The sequence below is a fragment of the Xiphophorus hellerii genome, chromosome 2 (genome assembly GCF_003331165.1).
Source record: "Xiphophorus hellerii strain 12219 chromosome 2, Xiphophorus_hellerii-4.1, whole genome shotgun sequence".
In the NCBI taxonomy this organism is placed as follows: domain Eukaryota; kingdom Metazoa; phylum Chordata; class Actinopteri; order Cyprinodontiformes; family Poeciliidae; genus Xiphophorus; species Xiphophorus hellerii.
Genome location: NC_045673.1, coordinates 23,718,351 through 23,742,783, shown reverse-complemented (window position 1 = coordinate 23,742,783; position 24,433 = coordinate 23,718,351). Strand labels below are relative to the sequence as shown.

General features: G+C 46.0%; 1 long non-coding RNA gene, 24 other non-coding genes and 4 pseudogenes across 25 annotated transcripts; 28 read left to right on the top strand and 1 right to left on the bottom strand.

The window, feature by feature from the left end:
• The first annotated feature begins 128 nt into the window (after positions 1–128).
• LOC116712041 (5S ribosomal RNA) lies at positions 129–247 on the top strand. Its single transcript, XR_004337405.1, has one exon. It is a non-coding gene; the product is annotated as a 5S ribosomal RNA (ribosomal RNA).
• A 978-nt stretch (positions 248–1,225) lies between these two features.
• On the top strand, positions 1,226–1,344 carry LOC116712037 (5S ribosomal RNA). The gene has a single exon (XR_004337404.1). It is a non-coding gene; the product is annotated as a 5S ribosomal RNA (ribosomal RNA).
• A 593-nt stretch (positions 1,345–1,937) lies between these two features.
• On the top strand, positions 1,938–2,056 carry LOC116712035 (5S ribosomal RNA). The gene has a single exon (XR_004337403.1). It is a non-coding gene; the product is annotated as a 5S ribosomal RNA (ribosomal RNA).
• Positions 2,057–2,508: 452 nt separating this feature from the next.
• LOC116712726 (5S ribosomal RNA) lies at positions 2,509–2,627 on the top strand. The gene has a single exon (XR_004337645.1). It is a non-coding gene; the product is annotated as a 5S ribosomal RNA (ribosomal RNA).
• Positions 2,628–2,991: 364 nt separating this feature from the next.
• LOC116712030 (5S ribosomal RNA) lies at positions 2,992–3,110 on the top strand. Its single transcript, XR_004337402.1, has one exon. It is a non-coding gene; the product is annotated as a 5S ribosomal RNA (ribosomal RNA).
• Positions 3,111–5,515: 2,405 nt separating this feature from the next.
• Positions 5,516–5,887, bottom strand: LOC116708011 (uncharacterized). Its single transcript, XR_004336590.1, has 2 exons — positions 5,746–5,887; positions 5,516–5,664 (listed from the first exon to the last, which is right to left on the bottom strand). It is a non-coding gene; the product is annotated as an uncharacterized LOC116708011 (long non-coding RNA).
• A 3,776-nt stretch (positions 5,888–9,663) lies between these two features.
• Positions 9,664–9,782, top strand: LOC116712024 (5S ribosomal RNA). Its single transcript, XR_004337400.1, has one exon. It is a non-coding gene; the product is annotated as a 5S ribosomal RNA (ribosomal RNA).
• A 386-nt stretch (positions 9,783–10,168) lies between these two features.
• On the top strand, positions 10,169–10,287 carry LOC116712019 (5S ribosomal RNA). Its single transcript, XR_004337399.1, has one exon. It is a non-coding gene; the product is annotated as a 5S ribosomal RNA (ribosomal RNA).
• A 223-nt stretch (positions 10,288–10,510) lies between these two features.
• On the top strand, positions 10,511–10,629 carry LOC116712657 (5S ribosomal RNA). The gene has a single exon (XR_004337609.1). It is a non-coding gene; the product is annotated as a 5S ribosomal RNA (ribosomal RNA).
• A 456-nt stretch (positions 10,630–11,085) lies between these two features.
• On the top strand, positions 11,086–11,204 carry LOC116712012 (5S ribosomal RNA). The gene has a single exon (XR_004337398.1). It is a non-coding gene; the product is annotated as a 5S ribosomal RNA (ribosomal RNA).
• Positions 11,205–11,568: 364 nt separating this feature from the next.
• Positions 11,569–11,687, top strand: LOC116712007 (5S ribosomal RNA). The gene has a single exon (XR_004337396.1). It is a non-coding gene; the product is annotated as a 5S ribosomal RNA (ribosomal RNA).
• Positions 11,688–12,143: 456 nt separating this feature from the next.
• On the top strand, positions 12,144–12,262 carry LOC116712002 (5S ribosomal RNA). Its single transcript, XR_004337394.1, has one exon. It is a non-coding gene; the product is annotated as a 5S ribosomal RNA (ribosomal RNA).
• Positions 12,263–12,485: 223 nt separating this feature from the next.
• Positions 12,486–12,604, top strand: LOC116711994 (5S ribosomal RNA). The gene has a single exon (XR_004337393.1). It is a non-coding gene; the product is annotated as a 5S ribosomal RNA (ribosomal RNA).
• A 456-nt stretch (positions 12,605–13,060) lies between these two features.
• LOC116711981 (5S ribosomal RNA) lies at positions 13,061–13,179 on the top strand. Its single transcript, XR_004337389.1, has one exon. It is a non-coding gene; the product is annotated as a 5S ribosomal RNA (ribosomal RNA).
• Positions 13,180–13,798: 619 nt separating this feature from the next.
• Positions 13,799–13,907, top strand: LOC116713069 (uncharacterized; annotated as a pseudogene).
• A 619-nt stretch (positions 13,908–14,526) lies between these two features.
• On the top strand, positions 14,527–14,635 carry LOC116713059 (uncharacterized; annotated as a pseudogene).
• Positions 14,636–15,021: 386 nt separating this feature from the next.
• LOC116711978 (5S ribosomal RNA) lies at positions 15,022–15,140 on the top strand. Its single transcript, XR_004337374.1, has one exon. It is a non-coding gene; the product is annotated as a 5S ribosomal RNA (ribosomal RNA).
• A 901-nt stretch (positions 15,141–16,041) lies between these two features.
• LOC116711971 (5S ribosomal RNA) lies at positions 16,042–16,160 on the top strand. Its single transcript, XR_004337369.1, has one exon. It is a non-coding gene; the product is annotated as a 5S ribosomal RNA (ribosomal RNA).
• Positions 16,161–17,061: 901 nt separating this feature from the next.
• LOC116711967 (5S ribosomal RNA) lies at positions 17,062–17,180 on the top strand. The gene has a single exon (XR_004337368.1). It is a non-coding gene; the product is annotated as a 5S ribosomal RNA (ribosomal RNA).
• A 223-nt stretch (positions 17,181–17,403) lies between these two features.
• Positions 17,404–17,522, top strand: LOC116711962 (5S ribosomal RNA). The gene has a single exon (XR_004337367.1). It is a non-coding gene; the product is annotated as a 5S ribosomal RNA (ribosomal RNA).
• Positions 17,523–17,978: 456 nt separating this feature from the next.
• Positions 17,979–18,097, top strand: LOC116713316 (5S ribosomal RNA). The gene has a single exon (XR_004337860.1). It is a non-coding gene; the product is annotated as a 5S ribosomal RNA (ribosomal RNA).
• Positions 18,098–18,716: 619 nt separating this feature from the next.
• On the top strand, positions 18,717–18,825 carry LOC116713054 (uncharacterized; annotated as a pseudogene).
• A 619-nt stretch (positions 18,826–19,444) lies between these two features.
• Positions 19,445–19,553, top strand: LOC116713047 (uncharacterized; annotated as a pseudogene).
• Positions 19,554–19,939: 386 nt separating this feature from the next.
• Positions 19,940–20,058, top strand: LOC116713311 (5S ribosomal RNA). The gene has a single exon (XR_004337859.1). It is a non-coding gene; the product is annotated as a 5S ribosomal RNA (ribosomal RNA).
• Positions 20,059–20,959: 901 nt separating this feature from the next.
• On the top strand, positions 20,960–21,078 carry LOC116713307 (5S ribosomal RNA). The gene has a single exon (XR_004337858.1). It is a non-coding gene; the product is annotated as a 5S ribosomal RNA (ribosomal RNA).
• Positions 21,079–21,979: 901 nt separating this feature from the next.
• LOC116713303 (5S ribosomal RNA) lies at positions 21,980–22,098 on the top strand. Its single transcript, XR_004337857.1, has one exon. It is a non-coding gene; the product is annotated as a 5S ribosomal RNA (ribosomal RNA).
• A 619-nt stretch (positions 22,099–22,717) lies between these two features.
• On the top strand, positions 22,718–22,836 carry LOC116713299 (5S ribosomal RNA). Its single transcript, XR_004337855.1, has one exon. It is a non-coding gene; the product is annotated as a 5S ribosomal RNA (ribosomal RNA).
• Positions 22,837–23,292: 456 nt separating this feature from the next.
• On the top strand, positions 23,293–23,411 carry LOC116713286 (5S ribosomal RNA). Its single transcript, XR_004337853.1, has one exon. It is a non-coding gene; the product is annotated as a 5S ribosomal RNA (ribosomal RNA).
• A 456-nt stretch (positions 23,412–23,867) lies between these two features.
• LOC116713282 (5S ribosomal RNA) lies at positions 23,868–23,986 on the top strand. Its single transcript, XR_004337848.1, has one exon. It is a non-coding gene; the product is annotated as a 5S ribosomal RNA (ribosomal RNA).
• The last annotated feature ends 447 nt before the right edge of the window (positions 23,987–24,433 follow it).

Sequence of the window (24,433 nt, the reverse complement as noted above, 5' to 3'; positions counted from 1 at the left end):
CGGAGAAGCACAGGTAACTCTACGGAGAAGTACGGCTAACCCTACAGAGGTGTAATCAAAGCAAAAAGAAACAAAGTGGCAACTGGCTTTGCTGCTTTACGAAAAGCTGTTCCTGTTAGCACATTGTGGCTTACGGCCACACTACCTTGAGAACGCCCGATCTCGTCTGATCTCGGAAGCTAAGCAGGGTCGGGCCTGGTTAGTACTTGGATGGGAGACCGCCTGGGAATACCAGGTGCTGTAAGCCTTTTGGTACTGCTATCTTTAAAATATTTCACATTGAGGGACACAACTAAGTGTCCCTCAATGTTTTACCCCCACAAAGAAGCACGCTTAACCCTACGAAGAAGCACGTCTACGAAGAAGACGGGAGACCGCCTGGGAATACCAGGTGCTGTAAGCCTTTTGGTGCTGCTGCCTTTAAAATATTTCACATTGAGGGACACAACTAAGTGTCCCTCAATGTTTTACCCCCACAAAGAAGCATGCTTAACCCTACGGAGAAGCACGACTAACCCTACGGAGAAGCACGGCTAACTCTACGGAGAAGCACGGGAGACCGCCTGGGAATACCAGATGCTGTAAGTCTTTTGGTACTGCTATCTTTAAAATATTTCACATTGAGGGACACAACTAAGTGTCCCTCAATGTTTTGCCCCCACAAAGAAGCACGCTTAACCCTACAAAGAAGCACGACTAACCCTACGGAGAAGCACGGCTAACTCTACGGAGAAGCACGGGAGACCGCCTGGGAATACCAGGTGCTGTAACCCTTTTGGTGCTGCTGCCTTTAAAATATTTCACATTGAGGGACACAACTAAGTGTCCCTCAATGTTTTACCCCCACAAAGAAGCATGCTTAACGCTACGGAGAAGCACGGCTAACTCTACGGAGAAGCACGACTAACCCTACGGAGAAGCACGACTAACCCTACGGAGAAGCACGGGAGACCGCCTGGGAATACCAGGTGCTGTAAGCCTTTTGGTGCTGCTATCTTTAAAATATTTCACATTGAGGGACACAACTACGTGTCCCTCAATGTTTTACCCCCACAAAGAATCATGCTTGACGCTACGGAGAAGCACGGCTAACTCTACGGAGAAGCACGGCTAACTCTACGGAGAAGTACGGCTAACCCTACAGAGGTGTAATCAAAGCAAAAAGAAACAAAGTGGCAACTGGCTTTGCTGCTTTACGAAAAGCTGTTCCTATTAGCACATTGTGGCTTACGGCCACACTACCTTGAGAACGCCCGATCTCGTCTGATCTCGGAAGCTAAGCAGGGTCGGGCCTGGTTAGTACTTGGATGGGAGACCGCCTGGGAATACCAGGTGCTGTAAGCCTTTTGGTGCTGCTGCCTTTAAAATATTTCACATTGAGGGACACAACTAAGTGTCCCTCAATGTTTTACCCCCACAAAGAAGCATGCTTAACCCTACGGAGAAGCACGACTAACCCTACGGAGAAGCACGGCTAACTCTACGGAGAAGCACGGGAGACCGCCTGGGAATACCAGGTGCTGTAAGCCTTTTGGTACTGCTATCTTTAAAATATTTCACATTGAGGGACACAACTAAGTGTCCCTCAATGTTTTGCCCCCACAAAGAAGCACGCTTAACCCTACGAAGAAGCACGACTAACCCTACGGAGAAACACGGGAGACCGCCTGGGAATACCAGGTGCTGTAAGCCTTTTGGTGCTGCTGCCTTTAAAATATTTCACATTGAGGGACACAACTAAGTGTCCCTCAATGTTTTACCCCCACAAAGAAGCATGCTTAACCCTACGGAGAAGCACGACTAACCCTACGGAGAAGCACGGCTAACTCTACGGAGAAGTACGGCTAACCCTACAGAGGTGTAATCAAAGCAAAAAGAAACAAAGTGGCAACTGGCTTTGCTGCTTTACGAAAAGCTGTTCCTATTAGCACATTGTGGCTTACGGCCACACTACCTTGAGAACGCCCGATCTCGTCTGATCTCGGAAGCTAAGCAGGGTCGGGCCTGGTTAGTACTTGGATGGGAGACCGCCTGGGAATACCAGGTGCTGTAAGCCTTTTGGTACTGCTATCTTTAAAATATTTCACATTGAGGGACACAACTAAGTGTCCCTCAATGTTTTACCCCCACAAAGAAGCATGCTTAACGCTACGGAGAAGCACGGCTAACTCTACGGAGAAGCACGACTAACCCTACGGAGAAGCACGACTAACCCTACGGAGAAGCACGGGAGACCGCCTGGGAATACCAGGTGCTGTAAGCCTTTTGGTGCTGCTATCTTTAAAATATTTCACATTGAGGGACACAACTACGTGTCCCTCAATGTTTTACCCCCACAAAGAATCATGCTTGACGCTACGGAGAAGCACGGCTAACTCTACGGAGAAGCACGGCTAACTCTACGGAGAAGTACGGCTAACCCTACAGAGGTGTAATCAAAGCAAAAAGAAACAAAGTGGCAACTGGCTTTGCTGCTTTACGAAAAGCTGTTCCTATTAGCACATTGTGGCTTACGGCCACACTACCTTGAGAACGCCCGATCTCGTCTGATCTCGGAAGCTAAGCAGGGTCGGGCCTGTTTAGTACTTGGATGGGAGACCGCCTGGGAATACCAGGTGCTGTAAGCCTTTTGGTACTGCTATCTTTAAAATATTTCACATTGAGGGACACAACTAAGTGTCCCTCAATGTTTTGCCCCCACAAAGAAGCACGCTTAACCCTACGGAGAAGCACGACTAACCCTACGGACAAGCACAGGAGACCGCCTGGGAATACCAGGTGCTGTAAGCCTTTTGGTGCTGCTGCCTTTCAAATATTTCACATTGAGGGACACAACTAAGTGTCCCTCAATGTTTTACCCCCACAAAGAAGCATGCTTAACTCTACGGAGAAGTACGGCTAACCCTACAGAGGTGTAATCAAAGCAAAAAGAAACAAAGTGGCAACTGGCTTTGCTGCTTTACGAAAAGCTGTTCCTGTTAGCACATTGTGGCTTACGGCCACACTACCTTGAGAACGCCCGATCTCGTCTGATCTCGGAAGCTAAGCAGGGTCGGGCCTGGTTAGTACTTGGATGGGAGACCGCCTGGGAATACCAGGTGCTGTAAGCCTCTTGGTACTGCTATCTTTAAAATATTTCACATTGAGGGACACAACTAAGTGTCCCTCAATGTTTTACCCCCACAAAGAAGCACGCTTAACCCTACGAAGAAGCACGTCTACGAAGAAGACGGGAGACCGCCTGGGAATACCAGGTGCTGTAAGCCTTTTGGTGCTGCTGCCTTTAAAATATTTCACATTGAGGGACACAACTAAGTGTCCCTCAATGTTTTACCCCCACAAAGAAGCATGCTTAACCCTACGGAGAAGCACGACTAACCCTACGGAGAAGCACGGCTAACCCTACGGAGAAGCACGGCTAACTCTACGGAGAAGTACGGCTAACCCTACAGAGGTGTAATCAAAGCAAAAAGAAACAAAGTGGCAACTGGCTTTGCTGCTTTACGAAAAGCTGTTCCTATTAGCACATTGTGGCTTACGGCCACACTACCTTGGTCACGCCCACTCTGCGTTAGTCAGCTGTTTGTTTGCACAGCGGTAGGGGTAACATTTTTTTTGCAGCTCTGTTTTTTCGTTCTTTTTTGGATTTTGGAACCTTTTTTGGTGTTTTTTTTTATTTTGTAGAATTACCTCCCCACAGTTTTCTACTGTTGGGGAGGGGTTTTCTCCTTTTTGTAATGGAGTTGTCAAAGAACAAGCGGACAGATCCCTCGGTTTTGGACAATTTGGAAAGGAACACGGAAACAAGCTTCGAACAAGTGAAAATGACTGGAGTTTTTGAAAAAGAAAACACGGTCCAGATTGAAGTTGTGGGAGACGAAAAGATTTCAGTGCTAGACCTGATGAAAAACATACGCTTTCTGTGTGGAGGTTTATTAGCATGTCGAGTATTATCGGACAAGAAATTTGAAATCACATTAAGCAATGAAAAAGCAAAAAAGAGACTTTTGGACGGATTCAAGATGGGATCATCTACAATACACGCCAAAGAACTTATAAATGATGAACTGGTGGTCTCCTTCTTAACGTTACCAGCTTACATCACAGACGAGGAGATTTTAAGCAAGTTACATACTTGGGGAGTTAAAGCAGTGTCAGAAATCAAGCGTCGGGTGTGGCCGGGAACGAAGATTGCCGATGGAACACGGTTTGTAAAAGTCAAATTTACTGAAACTGTACAGTCTCTGCCTTATTCTGCCAGATTTAACACAGCTCTTGGTCCAGAATATTTCAGAGTTATTCATGATAGACAGGTTAAAGTTTGCAGGATATGTTTACAACCGGGCCACATTGTCAGGGACTGTCCTGATTTTTGCTGTCATTTCTGCGGAGTCCAGGGGCATTATGTGAGAGAATGCTCGGAAAAAAACAGGAAAAGAAATGTCAAATCTGCCAAAATCAAATAGATAAATGCATTTGCAACTTAAGTGAATCTGATGATCAAGACCAGGGTCTGACAGTGGACTTCAAGGAAGCTGATACGCAGAGCGGAGACGAAAGCGAAATGGAGGGGGAAGTGGAAGAGAATGAGCAGGTGGAGGGAGGTGAGGAAGAGCTGAGCGAGTGCATGCCAAGTGCTGAGTGGTCTGTGGCCAGAGCGCCGGCCGCAGAGGTGTCCGGTGCGCTGGCTATGGGCGAAGTATCCAAAAACGGTAAAAACACAGTCGAAGAGGAGCGGGAAGAAGTCGCTGCGCCTCTTCCCCCTGTAGCCGAAGGAAACTCGCAGCTTCTATCGCCGACCCATCTGCCGTCTTTTCAGACCCCGCTGAGCGCTTTGCCGCGGACGCTCAAAATAGTGGACTATGTAGAGTCGGATCCTGATCTTGATCTTACAAAAATAATACAAACTAGGAAAAGACTGGCAAGCCTAGCAACAAAACCCAAAAGAAAAGTTAAAAAATGACTATGGCAACTTTTTTCCACTTAACACTAATGCTCCTTCTCTCGCTTAATGCCCGTGGGCTCAACAGGGAAGAAAAGGTGAACGCAGTCATTTTTCAATCGCATTTCGATATACTCTGTCTACAAGAAACAAAGTGGGATATTTCAAAAGAAAAAGAGATGTCACATAAATGGAAAGGGAAAATGTTTTCATCTACATCAAGTACTCAAGCGGGTGGGGTTGCCATTTTTATGAGGGAGGGTCTGTTTAACAATTGTCATTTAATTCATAAAGATAAGCAGGGTAAACTTATCATAATAGATTTCTTTTACAATAATAAATCATGTAGGTTAATTAATATTCATGCACCAAACATAGATACACACAGGAAAAAGTTCTTTATTGGTTTAAGACAATGGATAGTTACAAATTGTATCATAATAGGAGACTTTAACATAACACTAACAAAATCTGACGTTTCAAATAACTGCACATTTTCTGAGGATTATAGCAGGAACACACTTTTTGACATTATTACACAAAATAGTTTGATAGATATTTGGAGACTTTTTCACCCAGGTAAAAAACAATTTACCAGAAAACAGGTCATTTTAGGAAAACTGAAACAATCACGACTCGACTTGTGCCTGATCTCGTCTTCTCTTGTCCCCGAGGTGTCATCCTGTCTCATCCGGGACAACGTCTGGAGTGACCATTCCTTCCTGCAGGTTGAGATGGGAAGAGGCATCAGAAATGGGGGTCTCTGGTGTCTGAATGCTGCTCTTCTTCAGGATGAGGCTTACAGAGGTGAGATTGGCATCCTGCTGCAGACCCTGAGTGGGGAAATGGATCACACTGACAACCTGCTAGAGTGGTGGGATCAGGCCAAACAAAGAGTCAAAAACCTTTCCATAAAATATAGCAGACAGAAAAAACGGAGAGAACTCCATAATGAATGCATTTTAAGAAGAAAGTTAAATAGTGAATTAGATCATTTAGAAAATGACCAAAGCAGAGACATAACAGATTATTTGATAATAAAAAAACAACTAGAGCAAATAGAAATAAATAAATGTAAAGGAGCCATTATTCGCAGCAAAGCAAAATATTTAACAGAAGGAGAAAAATCTACAGCTTTCTTTCTGGCTCAAGAGAAACGCAAACAAGCTAACGCAACAATAAATGAATTGCTAAATGAGAAGGGAGAAAAGGTGTCAGACATAACAAGTATTTTAGAAACGGTTCAGACTTTTTATTCACATCTTTTTACAAGTGAAAACATTTCTACCAATAAAATAAATCAGGTTGTCGGTGTGATCGATTCCTCACTCTCTCGGGAAGACAGTCTCTGTTGTGATGCTCCATTGACAGAGGAAGAAATTAAACACGTTATCAACTCATTGAATAATAATAAAAGTCCTGGACATGATGGCATTACTTCTGAATTTTATAAACAGTTCAAAGATCCAATAAGTAAAATACTATTGCGGGTTTTTTCTGTCATGGAGCAAACAGGGTGCACGCCCAGGACCTTCGCCCAAGGAGTCATAACCATTCTTTACAAAAACAAGGGTGACAGGAATAACTTGGAAAACTACAGACCCATTAGTTTATTAAATACAGATTACAAAATATATTCCAAAATACTAGCAAACAGGTTAAAATCAGTAATAGGCACTTTAATCAGTTCATCGCAAGCTTACGGTATTCCTCAAAGAAACATTTCAGATACAGTGTTATCAATAAATCATACTATCCAGTCCATGGTCAGTTCACAAGGCATATTTCTAAATATAGATTTTAGTAAAGCTTTTGATAGGGTGGAACATAACTTCTTATGGGCAGTTTTAAATAAATTTGGATTTGGTCAATCATTTATCAGCAAGTTACAGTTATTATATTCAAAAGCAGAAAGTAAGGTCAAATGCAATGGTCATTTCACAGATTATTTCCGTTTACATAGGTCAGTCAGACAGGGGTGTCCTCTGTCCTCCCTGCTCTACAGCCTGGTGGCTGAGCCCCTCGCCATCCTGATTAGACAGGACAAAAATATTCAAGGAATAAAATCACCACAGGGCAATGACAGTAAAATATTTCAGTTTGCAGACGACACTTCAATAACAGTCAAAGATGAAAACAGTTTAGAATTGGTTATGAAACATCTACAAACGTACGGTTCAGCTTCAGGAGCAAAAATTAATACAACCAAATCTGAGATAATGTATTGTGGTGGGGCGGCTCGGACATCGGGAAGGTGGAAGTTCAGGGAGGTGGAGGACACAGTCAAGGTCCTGGGCGTGTACCTTGGTAAGCAGTGGAGAGCGGCGAGAGACGAGACCTGGAAAAACATCATAAACAAAATACAAAAACAGCTCAATCTCTGGAATCAAAGGAAATTAACCATCAAAGGGAAAGTAGTTATAATAAACAGTTTAATCATCTCTAAAATCATTTATCCACTCAGTGTTTATGATCTCCCAAAACAAGTACTCAACAGATTTAACAGTCAAATCTCTTTGTTCATCTGGAAAAGCAGAAGCAATTTAGTCAGCCGTAAAACAATGATTGCTCCGCCTAAAGAAGGAGGACTCAAATTAGTTGACATTCAATCAAAAAAACAAGCAATACGAATAAAACTTATCACCAGGTTCTTAACTTCTCCTATCAAGCACATTTGGCATGACTATTTTCTATCCGGTCTCAACTCATTTGGTACAAAAAACATTTATAATCTATGTTCAATTTCTGATCCAACACTAATACAGTCTAACGACTTATTCACAGAATGTCTTGAAGCCTGGAACAAAATTAGGTTTCAACTCATCACGCATGTCAAGTACAGGTCTTGTCTCTCGCTGCCGATTTTCAACAACCCTGAGGTGGTCTGTGAGGGCAGGATGCTAAGTCTCCCGTCCTGGAGGAGAGCCGGTATTCACACCTTTGGGCAGGTTCTGAATGATCGGGGATCAGTGGATATCAATAAAATACTCAACCTTTTCAGATTATCTAGAACGCCTTATAAAAAACATATCTTAGTTAAACATGCTAAAAAGATCCAGGCCGCTTTGCCTTTCCACTGCTCCTCGATCATTGGCAGGAGAAGACGACATCAGGAGATGCAGGATGACGTCCCGACTTTCCTTCTATCAATTGGTGATAAGAAAACAAACATCAGTTTAGTGACAACAAAAAAATGGTACTGTTTATTAGTTTCACACATTAGCAAAGAACCCACAGCTCATAAGCAATGGGCAAAAATATTTCCCAGTATACCGGTTTACAACATTTGGTCAAACACACAGCTCAAATTTAGTCATCAACAAGCCAACAACACCGATTTTCTGTTAAGGCACAGAAGAATTTTTACGGGCGTCATCCTGCACCAGATAAACAAGGAGAAGTATGGCAGAGACTGTACAGTTTGTCTTTCAGACCCCGAGACTTTAGAGCACCTGTTCCTCCACTGTCCCGGCTGCACCCTCTTCTGGAACAAGATCCATCAAATCATCAACAACATCTCTACAACGGACGACAACAACTGGGACTCAATCAGACTTTTTGGAATCACATCTTCTCTCGGACATTTAACAAAGACACAATTTAACCTCTGTAACATCATTCTTTCCCTGGCCAGGCACACCATCTACATTTCCAGAAATCTTCAACTCTATGATAACAAGAAAGTGGACCGTTGGAAGCTTTTTTCAGGACTATTGCAAAATCATCTTAAAACAGTAAATAGCATCAGCAAGGGACTTTGTGAAAATATGTTTGGGCCTCTTATAAAATGTGTTTATTTTCAAGGATGGTCTTTTTGAACTTTTGTTGTTTAGTATATTACAATTAATGATTGTTTTCTTTTATCTTATTTGCGTATGTTTTGTTTGAAAATGAGATTTGTGCATATGTTTTTTTTTTTTTTTTTTTGTTTTTTTTTTTACTTTGTTTTGTCGTAAACAATTATATTTTAATTCAAATTTTATTTTGAATTAATTTAATTCTATTGATTTCTTTTTTTTTTTCACATTAATGATTGAAATCTGTTTTATTTTTTAGTAATTTAAAATTTTTGTTATTCATTTTGTTCACTGTAAATAATTGTAAAAAAAATTTTTTTTTTACTTTTGAATTTTTCATAAAAAAAAAAAAAAAAAAAAAAAAAACAAAAGAACGCCCGATCTCGTCTGATCTCGGAAGCTAAGCAGGGTCGGGCCTGGTTAGTACTTGGATGGGAGACCGCCTGGGAATACCAGGTGCTGTAAGCCTTTTGGTGCTGCTGTCTTTAAAATATTTCACATTGAGGGACACAACTAAGTGTCCCTCAATGTTTTACCCCCACAAAGAAGCATGCTTAACCCTACGGAGAAGCATGGCTAACTCTACGGCAGGGGTGTCAAACTCCATTCCTCAAGGGCCACTGTCCTGCTACTTTTAGATGTGCCTCTGCTGCACCACACCTGAATAGAATAATTAGGTCATTGCAAGGGTCTGGAGAACTGATCTACACAAGGAGGAGGTAATTAAATAATTTCATTCCAGTGTTTTGTACCTGTGGCACATCTAAAAACTGCAGGACAGCGGCCCTTGAGGACTGGAGTTTGACACCTGTGCTCTACGGAGAAGTACGGCTAACCCTACAGAGGTGTAATCAAAGCAAAAAGAAACAAAGTGGCAACTGGCTTTGCTGCTTTACGAAAAGCTGTTCCTGTTAGCACATTGTGGCTTACGGCCACACTACCTTGAGAACGCCCGATCTCGTCTGATCTCGGAAGCTAAGCAGGGTCGGGCCTGGTTAGTACTTGGATGGGAGACCGCCTGGGAATACCAGGTGCTGTAAGCCTTTTGGTGCTGCTGTCTTTAAAATATTTCACATTGAGGGACACAACTAAGTGTCCCTCAATGTTTTGCCCCCACAAAGAAGCACGGCTAACCCTACGAAGAAGTACGACTAACCCTACGGAGAAGCACGGGGGACCGCCTGGGAATACCAGGTGCTGTAAGCCTTTTGGTGCTGCTGTCTTTAAAATATTTCACATTGAGGGACACAACTAAGTGTCCCTCAATGTTTTACCCCCACAAAGAAGCATGCTTAACCCTACGGAGAAGCACGGCTAACTCTACGGAGAAGTACGGCTAACCCTACAGAGGTGTAATCAAAGCAAAAAGAAACAAAGTGGCAACTGGCTTTGCTGCTTTACGAAAAGCTGTTCCTGTTAGCACATTGTGGCTTACGGCCACACTACCTTGAGAACGCCCGATCTCGTCTGATCTCGGAAGCTAAGCAGGGTCGGGCCTGGTTAGTACTTGGATGGGAGACCGCCTGGGAATACCAGGTGCTGTAAGCCTTTTGGTGCTGCTGTCTTTAAAATATTTCACATTGAGGGACACAACTAAGTGTCCCTCAATGTTTTACCCCCACAAAGAAGCACGCTTAACCCTACGGAGAAGCACGGCTAACTCTACGGAGAAGTACGGCTAACCCTACAGAGGTGTAATCAAAGCAAAAAGAAACAAAGTGGCAACTGGCTTTGCTGCTTTACGAAAAGCTGTTCCTGTTAGCACATTGTGGCTTGCGGCCACACTACCTTGAGAACGCCCGATCTCGTCTGATCTCGGAAGCTAAGCAGGGTCGGGCCTGGTTAGTACTTGGATGGGAGACCGCCTGGGAATACCAGGTGCTGTAAGCCTTTTGGTGCTGCTGTCCTTAAAATATTTCACATTGAGGGACACAACTAAGTGTCCCTCAATGTTTTACCCCCACAAAGAAGCATGCTTAACCCTACGGAGAAGCATGGCTAACTCTACGGCAGGGGTGTCAAACTCCATTCCTCAAGGGCCACTGTCCTGCTACTTTTAGATGTGCCTCTGCTGCACCACACCTGAATAGAATAATTAGGTCATTGCAAGGGTCTGGAGAACTGATCTACACAAGGAGGAGGTAATTAAATAATTTCATTCCAGTGTTTTGTACCTGTGGCACATCTAAAAACTGCAGGACAGCGGCCCTTGAGGACTGGAGTTTGACACCTGTGCTCTACGGAGAAGTACGGCTAACCCTACAGAGGTGTAATCAAAGCAAAAAGAAACAAAGTAGAAACTGGCTTTGCTGCTTTACGAAAAGCTGTTCCTGTTAGCACATTGTGGCTTACGGCCACACTACCTTGAGAACGCCCGATCTCGTCTGATCTCGGAAGCTAAGCAGGGTCGGGCCTGGTTAGTACTTGGATGGGAGACCGCCTGGGAATACCAGGTGCTGTAAGCCTTTTGGTGCTGCTGTCTTTAAAATATTTCACATTGAGGGACACAACTAAGTGTCCCTCAATGTTTTGCCCCCACAAAGAAGTACGACTAACCCTACGGAGAAGCACGGGGGACCGCCTGGGAATACCAGGTGCTGTAAGCCTTTTGGTGCTGCTGTCTTTAAAATATTTCACATTGAGGGACACAACTAAGTGTCCCTCAATGTTTTACCCCCACAAAGAAGCATGCTTAACCCTACGGAGAAGCACGGCTAACTCTACGGAGAAGTACGGCTAACCCTACAGAGGTGTAATCAAAGCAAAAAGAAACAAAGTGGCAACTGGCTTTGCTGCTTTACGAAAAGCTGTTCCTGTTAGCACATTGTGGCTTACGGCCACACTACCTTGAGAACGCCCGATCTCGTCTGATCTCGGAAGCTAAGCAGGGTCGGGCCTGGTTAGTACTTGGATGGGAGACCGCCTGGGAATACCAGGTGCTGTAAGCCTTTTGGTGCTGCTGTCCTTAAAATATTTCACATTGAGGGACACAACTAAGTGTCCCTCAATGTTTTACCCCCACAAAGAAGCATGCTTAACCCTACGGAGAAGCATGGCTAACTCTACGGCAGGGGTGTCAAACTCCATTCCTCAAGGGCCACTGTCCTGCTACTTTTAGATGTGCCTCTGCTGCACCACACCTGAATAGAATAATTAGGTCATTGCAAGGGTCTGGAGAACTGATCTACACAAGGAGGAGGTAATTAAATAATTTCATTCCAGTGTTTTGTACCTGTGGCACATCTAAAAACTGCAGGACAGCGGCCCTTGAGGACTGGAGTTTGACACCTGTGCTCTACGGAGAAGTACGGCTAACCCTACAGAGGTGTAATCAAAGCAAAAAGAAACAAAGTAGAAACTGGCTTTGCTGCTTTACGAAAAGCTGTTCCTGTTAGCACATTGTGGCTTACGGCCACACTACCTTGAGAACGCCCGATCTCGTCTGATCTCGGAAGCTAAGCAGGGTCGGGCCTGGTTAGTACTTGGATGGGAGACCGCCTGGGAATACCAGGTGCTGTAAGCCTTTTGGTGCTGCTGTCTTTAAAATATTTCACATTGAGGGACACAACTAAGTGTCCCTCAATGTTTTACCCCCACAAAGAAGCATGCTTAACCCTACGGAGAAGCACGGCTAACTCTACGGAGAAGTACGGCTAACCCTACAGAGGTGTAATCAAAGCAAAAAGAAACAAAGTGGCAACTGGCTTTGCTGCTTTACGAAAAGCTGTTCCTGTTAGCACATTGTGGCTTACGGCCACACTACCTTGAGAACGCCCGATCTCGTCTGATCTCGGAAGCTAAGCAGGGTCGGGCCTGGTTAGTACTTGGATGGGAGACCGCCTGGGAATACCAGGTGCTGTAAGCCTTTTGGTGCTGCTGTCCTTAAAATATTTCACATTGAGGGACACAACTAAGTGTCCCTCAATGTTTTACCCCCACAAAGAAGCATGCTTAACCCTACGGAGAAGCATGGCTAACTCTACGGCAGGGGTGTCAAACTCCATTCCTCAAGGGCCACTGTCCTGCTACTTTTAGATGTGCCTCTGCTGCACCACACCTGAATAGAATAATTAGGTCATTGCAAGGGTCTGGAGAACTGATCTACACAAGGAGGAGGTAATTAAATAATTTCATTCCAGTGTTTTGTACCTGTGGCACATCTAAAAACTGAAGGACAGCGGCCCTTGAGGACTGGAGTTTGACACCTGTGCTCTACGGAGAAGTACGGCTAACCCTACAGAGGTGTAATCAAAGCAAAAAGAAACAAAGTAGCAACTGGCTTTGCTGCTTTACGAAAAGCTGTTCCTGTTAGCACATTGTGGCTTACGGCCACACTACCTTGAGAACGCCCGATCTCGTCTGATCTCGGAAGCTAAGCAGGGTCGGGCCTGGTTAGTACTTGGATGGGAGACCGCCTGGGAATACCAGGTGCTGTAAGCCTTTTGGTGCTGCTGTCTTTAAAATATTTCACATTGAGGGACACAACTAAGTGTCCCTCAATGTTTTGCCCCCACAAAGAAGCACGGCTAACCCTACGAAGAAGCACGACTAACCCTACGGAGAAGCACGGGGGACCGCCTGGGAATACCAGGTGCTGTAAGCCTTTTGGTGCTGCTGTCTTTAAAATATTTCACATTGAGGGACACAACTAAGTGTCCCTCAATGTTTTACCCCCACAAAGAAGCATGCTTAACCCTACGGAGAAGCACGGCTAACTCTACGGCAGGGGTGTCAAACTCCATTCCTCAAGGGCCACTGTCCTGCTACTTTTAGATGTGCCTCTGCTGCACCACACCTGAATAGAATAATTAGGTCATTGCAAGGGTCTGGAGAACTGATCTACACAAGGAGGAGGTAATTAAATAATTTCATTCCAGTGTTTTGTACCTGTGGCACAGCTAAATACTGCAGGACAGCGGCCCTTGAGGACTGGAGTTTGACACCTGTGCTCTACGGAGAAGTACGGCTAACCCTACAGAGGTGTAATCAAAGCAAAAAGAAACAAAGTGGCAACTGGCTTTGCTGCTTTACGAAAAGCTGTTCCTGTTAGCACATTGTGGCTTACGGCCACACTACCTTGAGAACGCCTGATCTCGGAAGTTAAGCAGGGTCGGGCCTGGTTAGTACTTGGATGGGAGACCGCCTGGGAATACCAGGTGCTGTAAGCCTTTTGGTGCTGCTGTCTTTAAAATATTTCACATTGAGGGACACAACTAAGTGTCCCTCAATGTTTTGCCCCCACAAAGAAGCACGGCTAACCCTACGAAGAAGCACGACTAACCCTACGGAGAAGCACGGGGGACCGCCTGGGAATACCAGGTGCTGTAAGCCTTTTGGTGCTGCTGTCTTTAAAATATTTCACATTGAGGGACACAACTAAGTGTCCCTCAATGTTTTACCCCCACAAAGAAGCATGCTTAACCCTACGGAGAAGCACGGCTAACTCTACGGCAGGGGTGTCAAACTCCATTCCTCAAGGGCCACTGTCCTGCTACTTTTAGATGTGCCTCTGCTGCACCACACCTGAATAGAATAATTAGGTCATTGCAAGGGTCTGGAGAACTGATCTACACAAGGAGGAGGTAATTAAATAATTTCATTCCAGTGTTTTGTACCTGTGGCACAGCTAAATACTGCAGGACAGCGGCCCTTGAGGACTGGAGTTTGACACCTGTGCTCTACGGAGAAGTACGGCTAACCCTACAGAGGTGTAATCAAAGCAAAAAGAAACAAAGTGGCAACTGGCTTTGCTGCTTTACGAAAAGCTGTTCCTGTTAGCACATTGTGGCTTACGGCCACACTACCTTGAGAACGCCTGATCTCGGAAGTTAAGCAGGGTCGGGCCTGGTTAGTACTTGGATGGGAGACCGCCTGGGAATACCAGGTGCTGTAAGCCTTTTGGTGCTGCTGTCTTTAAAATATTTCACATTGAGGGACACAACTAAGTGTCCCTCAATGTTTTGCCCCCACAAAGAAGCACGGCTAACCCTACGAAGAAGCACGACTAACCCTACGGAGAAGCACGGGAGACCGCCTGGGAATACCAGGTGCTGTAAGCCTTTTGGTGCTGCTGTCTTTAAAATATTTCACATTGAGGGACACAACTAAGTGTCCCTCAATGTTTTACCCCCACAAAGAAGCATGCTTAACCCTACGGAGAAGCACGGCTAACTCTACGGACAAGTACGGCTAACCCTACAGAGGTGTAATCAAAGCAAAAAGAAACAAAGTGGCAACTGGCTTTGCTGCTTTACGAAAAGCTGTTCCTGTTAGCACATTGTGGCTTACGGCCACACTACCTTGAGAACGCCCGATCTCGTCTGATCTCGGAAGCTAAGCAGGGTCGGGCCTGGTTAGTACTTGGATGGGAGACCGCCTGGGAATACCAGGTGCTGTAAGCCTTTTGGTGCTGCTGTCTTTAAAATATTTCACATTGAGGGACACAACTAAGTGTCCCTCAATGTTTTACCCCCACAAAGAAGCACGGCTAACCCTACGAAGAAGCACGGGGGACCGCCTGGGAATACCAGGTGCTGTAAGCCTTTTGGTGCTGCTGTCTTTAAAATATTTCACATTGAGGGACACAACTAAGTGTCCGTCAATGTTTTGCCCCCACAAAGAAGCACGGCTAACCCTACGAAGAAGCACGGGGGACCGCCTGGGAATACCAGGTGCTGTAAGCCTTTTGGTGCTGCTGTCTTTAAAATATTTCACATTGAGGGACACAACTAAGTGTCCCTCAATGTTTTGCCCCCACAAAGAAGCACGGCTAACCCTACGAAGAAGCACGACTAACCCTACGGAGAAGCACGGGGGACCGCCTGGGAATACCAGGTGCTGTAAGCCTTTTGGTGCTGCTGTCTTTAAAATATTTCACATTGAGGGACACAACTAAGTGTCCCTCAATGTTTTACCCCCACAAAGAAGCATGCTTAACCCTACGGAGAAGCATGGCTAACTCTACGGCAGGGGTGTCAAACTCCATTCCTCAAGGGCCACTGTCCTGCTACTTTTAGATGTGCCTCTGCTGCACCACACCTGAATAGAATAATTAGGTCATTGCAAGGGTCTGGAGAACTGATCTACACAAGGAGGAGGTAATTAAATAATTTCATTCCAGTGTTTTGTACCTGTGGCACATCTAAAAACTGCAGGACAGCGGCCCTTGAGGACTGGAGTTTGACACCTGTGCTCTACGGAGAAGTACGGCTAACCCTACAGAGGTGTAATCAAAGCAAAAAGAAACAAAGTAGAAACTGGCTTTGCTGCTTTACGAAAAGCTGTTCCTGTTAGCACATTGTGGCTTACGGCCACACTACCTTGAGAACGCCCGATCTCGTCTGATCTCGGAAGCTAAGCAGGGTCGGGCCTGGTTAGTACTTGGATGGGAGACCGCCTGGGAATACCAGGTGCTGTAAGCCTTTTGGTGCTGCTGTCTTTAAAATATTTCACATTGAGGGACACAACTAAGTGTCCCTCAATGTTTTACCCCCACAAAGAAGCACGGCTAACCCTACGAAGAAGCACGGGGGACCGCCTGGGAATACCAGGTGCTGTAAGCCTTTTGGTGCTGCTGTCTTTAAAATATTTCACATTGAGGGACACAACTAAGTGTCCGTCAATGTTTTGCCCCCACAAAGAAGCACGGCTAACCCTACGAAGAAGCACGGGGGACCGCCTGGGAATACCAGGTGCTGTAAGCCTTTTGGTGCTGCTGTCTTTAAAATATTTCACATTGAGGGACACAACTAAGTGTCCCTCAATGTTTTGCCCCCACAAAGAAGCACGGCTAACCCTACGAAGAAGCACGACTAACCCTACGGAGAAGCACGGGGGACCGCCTGGGAATACCAGGTGCTGTAAGCCTTTTGGTGCTGCTGTCCTTAAAATATTTCACATTGAGGGACACAACTAAGTGTCCCTCAATGTTTTACCCCCACAAAGAAGCATGCTTAACCCTACGGAGAAGCATGGCTAACTCTACGGCAGGGGTGTCAAACTCCATTCCTCAAGGGCCACTGTCCTGCTACTTTTAGATGTGCCTCTGCTGCACCACACCTGAATAGAATAATTAGGTCATTGCAAGGGTCTGGAGAACTGATCTACACAAGGAGGAGGTAATTAAATAATTTCATTCCAGTGTTTTGTACCTGTGGCACATCTAAAAACTGCAGGACAGCGGCCCTTGAGGACTGGAGTTTGACACCTGTGCTCTACGGAGAAGTACGGCTAACCCTACAGAGGTGTAATCAAAGCAAAAAGAAACAAAGTAGAAACTGGCTTTGCTGCTTTACGAAAAGCTGTTCCTGTTAGCACATTGTGGCTTACGGCCACACTACCTTGAGAACGCCCGATCTCGTCTGATCTCGGAAGCTAAGCAGGGTCGGGCCTGGTTAGTACTTGGATGGGAGACCGCCTGGGAATACCAGGTGCTGTAAGCCTTTTGGTGCTGCTGTCTTTAAAATATTTCACATTGAGGGACACAACTAAGTGTCCCTCAATGTTTTACCCCCACAAAGAAGCATGCTTAACCCTACGGAGAAGCACGGCTAACTCTACGGAGAAGTACGGCTAACCCTACAGAGGTGTAATCAAAGCAAAAAGAAACAAAGTGGCAACTGGCTTTGCTGCTTTACGAAAAGCTGTTCCTGTTAGCACATTGTGGCTTACGGCCACACTACCTTGAGAACGCCCGATCTCGTCTGATCTCGGAAGCTAAGCAGGGTCGGGCCTGGTTAGTACTTGGATGGGAGACCGCCTGGGAATACCAGGTGCTGTAAGCCTTTTGGTGCTGCTGTCCTTAAAATATTTCACATTGAGGGACACAACTAAGTGTCCCTCAATGTTTTACCCCCACAAAGAAGCATGCTTAACCCTACGGAGAAGCATGGCTAACTCTACGGCAGGGGTGTCAAACTCCATTCCTCAAGGGCCACTGTCCTGCTACTTTTAGATGTGCCTCTGCTGCACCACACCTGAATAGAATAATTAGGTCATTGCAAGGGTCTGGAGAACTGATCTACACAAGGAGGAGGTAATTAAATAATTTCATTCCAGTGTTTTGTACCTGTGGCACATCTAAAAACTGAAGGACAGCGGCCCTTGAGGACTGGAGTTTGACACCTGTGCTCTACGGAGAAGTACGGCTAACCCTACAGAGGTGTAATCAAAGCAAAAAGAAACAAAGTAGCAACTGGCTTTGCTGCTTTACGAAAAGCTGTTCCTGTTAGCACATTGTGGCTTACGGCCACACTACCTTGAGAACGCCCGATCTCGTCTGATCTCGGAAGCTAAGCAGGGTCGGGCCTGGTTAGTACTTGGATGGGAGACCGCCTGGGAATACCAGGTGCTGTAAGCCTTTTGGTGCTGCTGTCTTTAAAATATTTCACATTGAGGGACACAACTAAGTGTCCCTCAATGTTTTGCCCCCACAAAGAAGCACGGCTAACCCTACGAAGAAGCACGACTAACCCTACGGAGAAGCACGGGGGACCGCCTGGGAATACCAGGTGCTGTAAGCCTTTTGGTGCTGCTGTCTTTAAAATATTTCACATTGAGGGACACAACTAAGTGTCCCTCAATGTTTTACCCCCACAAAGAAGCATGCTTAACCCTACGGAGAAGCACGGCTAACTCTACGGCAGGGGTGTCAAACTCCATTCCTCAAGGGCCACTGTCCTGCTACTTTTAGATGTGCCTCTGCTGCACCACACCTGAATAGAATAATTAGGTCATTGCAAGGGTCTGGAGAACTGATCTACACAAGGAGGAGGTAATTAAATAATTTCATTCCAGTGTTTTGTACCTGTGGCACAGCTAAATACTGCAGGACAGCGGCCCTTGAGGACTGGAGTTTGACACCTGTGCTCTACGGAGAAGTACGGCTAACCCTACAGAGGTGTAATCAAAGCAAAAAGAAACAAAGTGGCAACTGGCTTTGCTGCTTTACGAAAAGCTGTTCCTGTTAGCACATTGTGGCTTACGGCCACACTACCTTGAGAACGCCTGATCTCGGAAGTTAAGCAGGGTCGGGCCTGGTTAGTACTTGGATGGGAGACCGCCTGGGAATACCAGGTGCTGTAAGCCTTTTGGTGCTGCTGTCTTTAAAATATTTCACATTGAGGGACACAACTAAGTGTCCCTCAATGTTTTGCCCCCACAAAGAAGCACGGCTAACCCTACGAAGAAGCACGACTAACCCTACGGAGAAGCACGGGGGACCGCCTGGGAATACCAGGTGCTGTAAGCCTTTTGGTGCTGCTGTCTTTAAAATATTTCACATTGAGGGACACAACTAAGTGTCCCTCAATGTTTTACCCCCACAAAGAAGCATGCTTAACCCTACGGAGAAGCACGGCTAACTCTACGGCAGGGGTGTCAAACTCCATTCCTCAAGGGCCACTGTCCTGCTACTTTTAGATGTGCCTCTGCTGCACCACACCTGAATAGAATAATTAGGTCATTGCAAGGGTCTGGAGAACTGATCTACACAAGGAGGAGGTAATTAAATAATTTCATTCCAGTGTTTTGTACCTGTGGCACAGCTAAATACTGCAGGACAGCGGCCCTTGAGGACTGGAGTTTGACACCTGTGCTCTACGGAGAAGTACGGCTAACCCTACAGAGGTGTAATCAAAGCAAAAAGAAACAAAGTGGCAACTGGCTTTGCTGCTTTACGAAAAGCTGTTCCTGTTAGCACATTGTGGCTTACGGCCACACTACCTTGAGAACGCCTGATCTCGGAAGTTAAGCAGGGTCGGGCCTGGTTAGTACTTGGATGGGAGACCGCCTGGGAATACCAGGTGCTGTAAGCCTTTTGGTGCTGCTGTCTTTAAAATATTTCACATTGAGGGACACAACTAAGTGTCCCTCAATGTTTTGCCCCCACAAAGAAGCACGGCTAACCCTACGAAGAAGCACGACTAACCCTACGGAGAAGCACGGGAGACCGCCTGGGAATACCAGGTGCTGTAAGCCTTTTGGTGCTGCTGTCTTTAAAATATTTCACATTGAGGGACACAACTAAGTGTCCCTCAATGTTTTACCCCCACAAAGAAGCATGCTTAACCCTACGGAGAAGCACGGCTAACTCTACGGACAAGTACGGCTAACCCTACAGAGGTGTAATCAAAGCAAAAAGAAACAAAGTGGCAACTGGCTTTGCTGCTTTACGAAAAGCTGTTCCTGTTAGCACATTGTGGCTTACGGCCACACTACCTTGAGAACGCCCGATCTCGTCTGATCTCGGAAGCTAAGCAGGGTCGGGCCTGGTTAGTACTTGGATGGGAGACCGCCTGGGAATACCAGGTGCTGTAAGCCTTTTGGTGCTGCTGTCTTTAAAATATTTCACATTGAGGGACACAACTAAGTGTCCCTCAATGTTTTACCCCCACAAAGAAGCACGGCTAACCCTACGAAGAAGCACGGGGGACCGCCTGGGAATACCAGGTGCTGTAAGCCTTTTGGTGCTGCTGTCTTTAAAATATTTCACATTGAGGGACACAACTAAGTGTCCGTCAATGTTTTGCCCCCACAAAGAAGCACGGCTAACCCTACGAAGAAGCACGGGGGACCGCCTGGGAATACCAGGTGCTGTAAGCCTTTTGGTGCTGCTGTCTTTAAAATATTTCACATTGAGGGACACAACTAAGTGTCCCTCAATGTTTTGCCCCCACAAAGAAGCACGGCTAACCCTACGAAGAAGCACGACTAACCCTACGGAGAAGCACGGGGGACCGCCTGGGAATACCAGGTGCTGTAAGCCTTTTGGTGCTGCTGTCTTTAAAATATTTCACATTGAGGGACACAACTAAGTGTCCCTCAATGTTTTACCCCCACAAAGAAGCATGCTTAACCCTACGGAGAAGCATGGCTAACTCTACGGCAGGGGTGTCAAACTCCATTCCTCAAGGGCCACTGTCCTGCTACTTTTAGATGTGCCTCTGCTGCACCACACCTGAATAGAATAATTAGGTCATTGCAAGGGTCTGGAGAACTGATCTACACAAGGAGGAGGTAATTAAATAATTTCATTCCAGTGTTTTGTACCTGTGGCACATCTAAAAACTGCAGGACAGCGGCCCTTGAGGACTGGAGTTTGACACCTGTGCTCTACGGAGAAGTACGGCTAACCCTACAGAGGTGTAATCAAAGCAAAAAGAAACAAAGTAGAAACTGGCTTTGCTGCTTTACGAAAAGCTGTTCCTGTTAGCACATTGTGGCTTACGGCCACACTACCTTGAGAACGCCCGATCTCGTCTGATCTCGGAAGCTAAGCAGGGTCGGGCCTGGTTAGTACTTGGATGGGAGACCGCCTGGGAATACCAGGTGCTGTAAGCCTTTTGGTGCTGCTGTCTTTAAAATATTTCACATTGAGGGACACAACTAAGTGTCCCTCAATGTTTTACCCCCACAAAGAAGCACGGCTAACCCTACGAAGAAGCACGGGGGACCGCCTGGGAATACCAGGTGCTGTAAGCCTTTTGGTGCTGCTGTCTTTAAAATATTTCACATTGAGGGACACAACTAAGTGTCCGTCAATGTTTTGCCCCCACAAAGAAGCACGGCTAACCCTACGAAGAAGCACGGGGGACCGCCTGGGAATACCAGGTGCTGTAAGCCTTTTGGTGCTGCTGTCTTTAAAATATTTCACATTGAGGGACACAACTAAGTGTCCCTCAATGTTTTGCCCCCACAAAGAAGCACGGCTAACCCTACGAAGAAGCACGACTAACCCTACGGAGAAGCACGGGGGACCGCCTGGGAATACCAGGTGCTGTAAGCCTTTTGGTGCTGCTGTCTTTAAAATATTTCACATTGAGGGACACAACTAAGTGTCCCTCAATGTTTTACCCCCACAAAGAAGCATGCTTAACCCTACGGAGAAGCATGGCTAACTCTACGGCAGGGGTGTCAAACTCCATTCCTCAAGGGCCACTGTCCTGCTACTTTTAGATGTGCCTCTGCTGCACCACACCTGAATAGAATAATTAGGTCATTGCAAGGGTCTGGAGAACTGATCTACACAAGGAGGAGGTAATTAAATAATTTCATTCCAGTGTTTTGTACCTGTGGCACATCTAAAAACTGCAGGACAGCGGCCCTTGAGGACTGGAGTTTGACACCTGTGCTCTACGGAGAAGTACGGCTAACCCTACAGAGGTGTAATCAAAGCAAAAAGAAACAAAGTAGAAACTGGCTTTGCTGCTTTACGAAAAGCTGTTCCTGTTAGCACATTGTGGCTTACGGCCACACTACCTTGAGAACGCCCGATCTCGTCTGATCTCGGAAGCTAAGCAGGGTCGGGCCTGGTTAGTACTTGGATGGGAGACCGCCTGGGAATACCAGGTGCTGTAAGCCTTTTGGTGCTGCTGTCTTTAAAATATTTCACATTGAGGGACACAACTAAGTGTCCCTCAATGTTTTGCCCCCACAAAGAAGCACGGCTAACCCTACGAAGAAGTACGACTAACCCTACGGAGAAGCACGGGGGACCGCCTGGGAATACCAGGTGCTGTAAGCCTTTTGGTGCTGCTGTCTTTAAAATATTTCACATTGAGGGACACAACTAAGTGTCCCTCAATGTTTTACCCCCACAAAGAAGCATGCTTAACCCTACGGAGAAGCATGGCTAACTCTACGGCAGGGGTGTCAAACTCCATTCCTCAAGGGCCACTGTCCTGCTACTTTTAGATGTGCCTCTGCTGCACCACACCTGAATAGAATAATTAGGTCATTGCAAGGGTCTGGAGAACTGATCTACACAAGGAGGAGGTAATTAAATAATTTCATTCCAGTGTTTTGTACCTGTGGCACATCTAAAAACTGCAGGACAGCGGCCCTTGAGGACTGGAGTTTGACACCTGTGCTCTACGGAGAAGTACGGCTAACCCTACAGAGGTGTAATCAAAGCAAAAAGAAACAAAGTGGCAACTGGCTTTGCTGCTTTACGAAAAGCTGTTCCTGTTAGCACATTGTGGCTTACGGCCACACTACCTTGAGAACGCCCGATCTCGTCTGATCTCGGAAGCTAAGCAGGGTCGGGCCTGGTTAGTACTTGGATGGGAGACCGCCTGGGAATACCAGGTGCTGTAAGCCTTTTGGTGCTGCTGTCTTTAAAATATTTCACATTGAGGGACACAACTAAGTGTCCCTCAATGTTTTACCCCCACAAAGAAGCATGCTTAACCCTACGGAGAAGCATGGCTAACTCTACGGCAGGGGTGTCAAACTCCATTCCTCAAGGGCCACTGTCCTGCTACTTTTAGATGTGCCTCTGCTGCACCACACCTGAATAGAATAATTAGGTCATTGCAAGGGTCTGGAGAACTGATCTACACAAGGAGGAGGTAATTAAATAATTTCATTCCAGTGTTTTGTACCTGTGGCACATCTAAAAACTGCAGGACAGCGGCCCTTGAGGACTGGAGTTTGACACCTGTGCTCTACGGAGAAGTACGGCTAACCCTACAGAGGTGTAATCAAAGCAAAAAGAAACAAAGTGGCAACTGGCTTTGCTGCTTTACGAAAAGCTGTTCCTGTTAGCACATTGTGGCTTACGGCCACACTACCTTGAGAACGCCCGATCTCGTCTGATCTCGGAAGCTAAGCAGGGTCGGGCCTGGTTAGTACTTGGATGGGAGACCGCCTGGGAATACCAGGTGCTGTAAGCCTTTTGGTGCTGCTGTCCTTAAAATATTTCACATTGAGGGACACAACTAAGTGTCCCTCAATGTTTTACCCCCACAAAGAAGCATGCTTAACCCTACGGAGAAGCATGGCTAACTCTACGGCAGGGGTGTCAAACTCCATTCCTCAAGGGCCACTGTCCTGCTACTTTTAGATGTGCCTCTGCTGCACCACACCTGAATAGAATAATTAGGTCATTGCAAGGGTCTGGAGAACTGATCTACACAAGGAGGAGGTAATTAAATAATTTCATTCCAGTGTTTTGTACCTGTGGCACATCTAAAAACTGCAGGACAGCGGCCCTTGAGGACTGGAGTTTGACACCTGTGCTCTACGGAGAAGTACGGCTAACCCTACAGAGGTGTAATCAAAGCAAAAAGAAACAAAGTAGAAACTGGCTTTGCTGCTTTACGAAAAGCTGTTCCTGTTAGCACATTGTGGCTTACGGCCACACTACCTTGAGAACGCCCGATCTCGTCTGATCTCGGAAGCTAAGCAGGGTCGGGCCTGGTTAGTACTTGGATGGGAGACCGCCTGGGAATACCAGGTGCTGTAAGCCTTTTGGTGCTGCTGTCTTTAAAATATTTCACATTGAGGGACACAACTAAGTGTCCCTCAATGTTTTGCCCCCACAAAGAAGCACGGCTAACCCTACGAAGAAGCACGACTAACCCTACGGAGAAGCACGGGAGACCGCCTGGGAATACCAGGTGCTGTAAGCCTTTTGGTGCTGCTGTCTTTAAAATATTTCACATTGAGGGACACAACTAAGTGTCCCTCAATGTTTTACCCCCACAAAGAAGCATGCTTAACCCTACGGAGAAGCATGGCTAACTCTACGGCAGGGGTGTCAAACTCCATTCCTCAAGGGCCACTGTCCTGCTACTTTTAGATGTGCCTCTGCTGCACCACACCTGAATAGAATAATTAGGTCATTGCAAGGGTCTGGAGAACTGATCTACACAAGGAGGAGGTAATTAAATAATTTCATTCCAGTGTTTTGTAC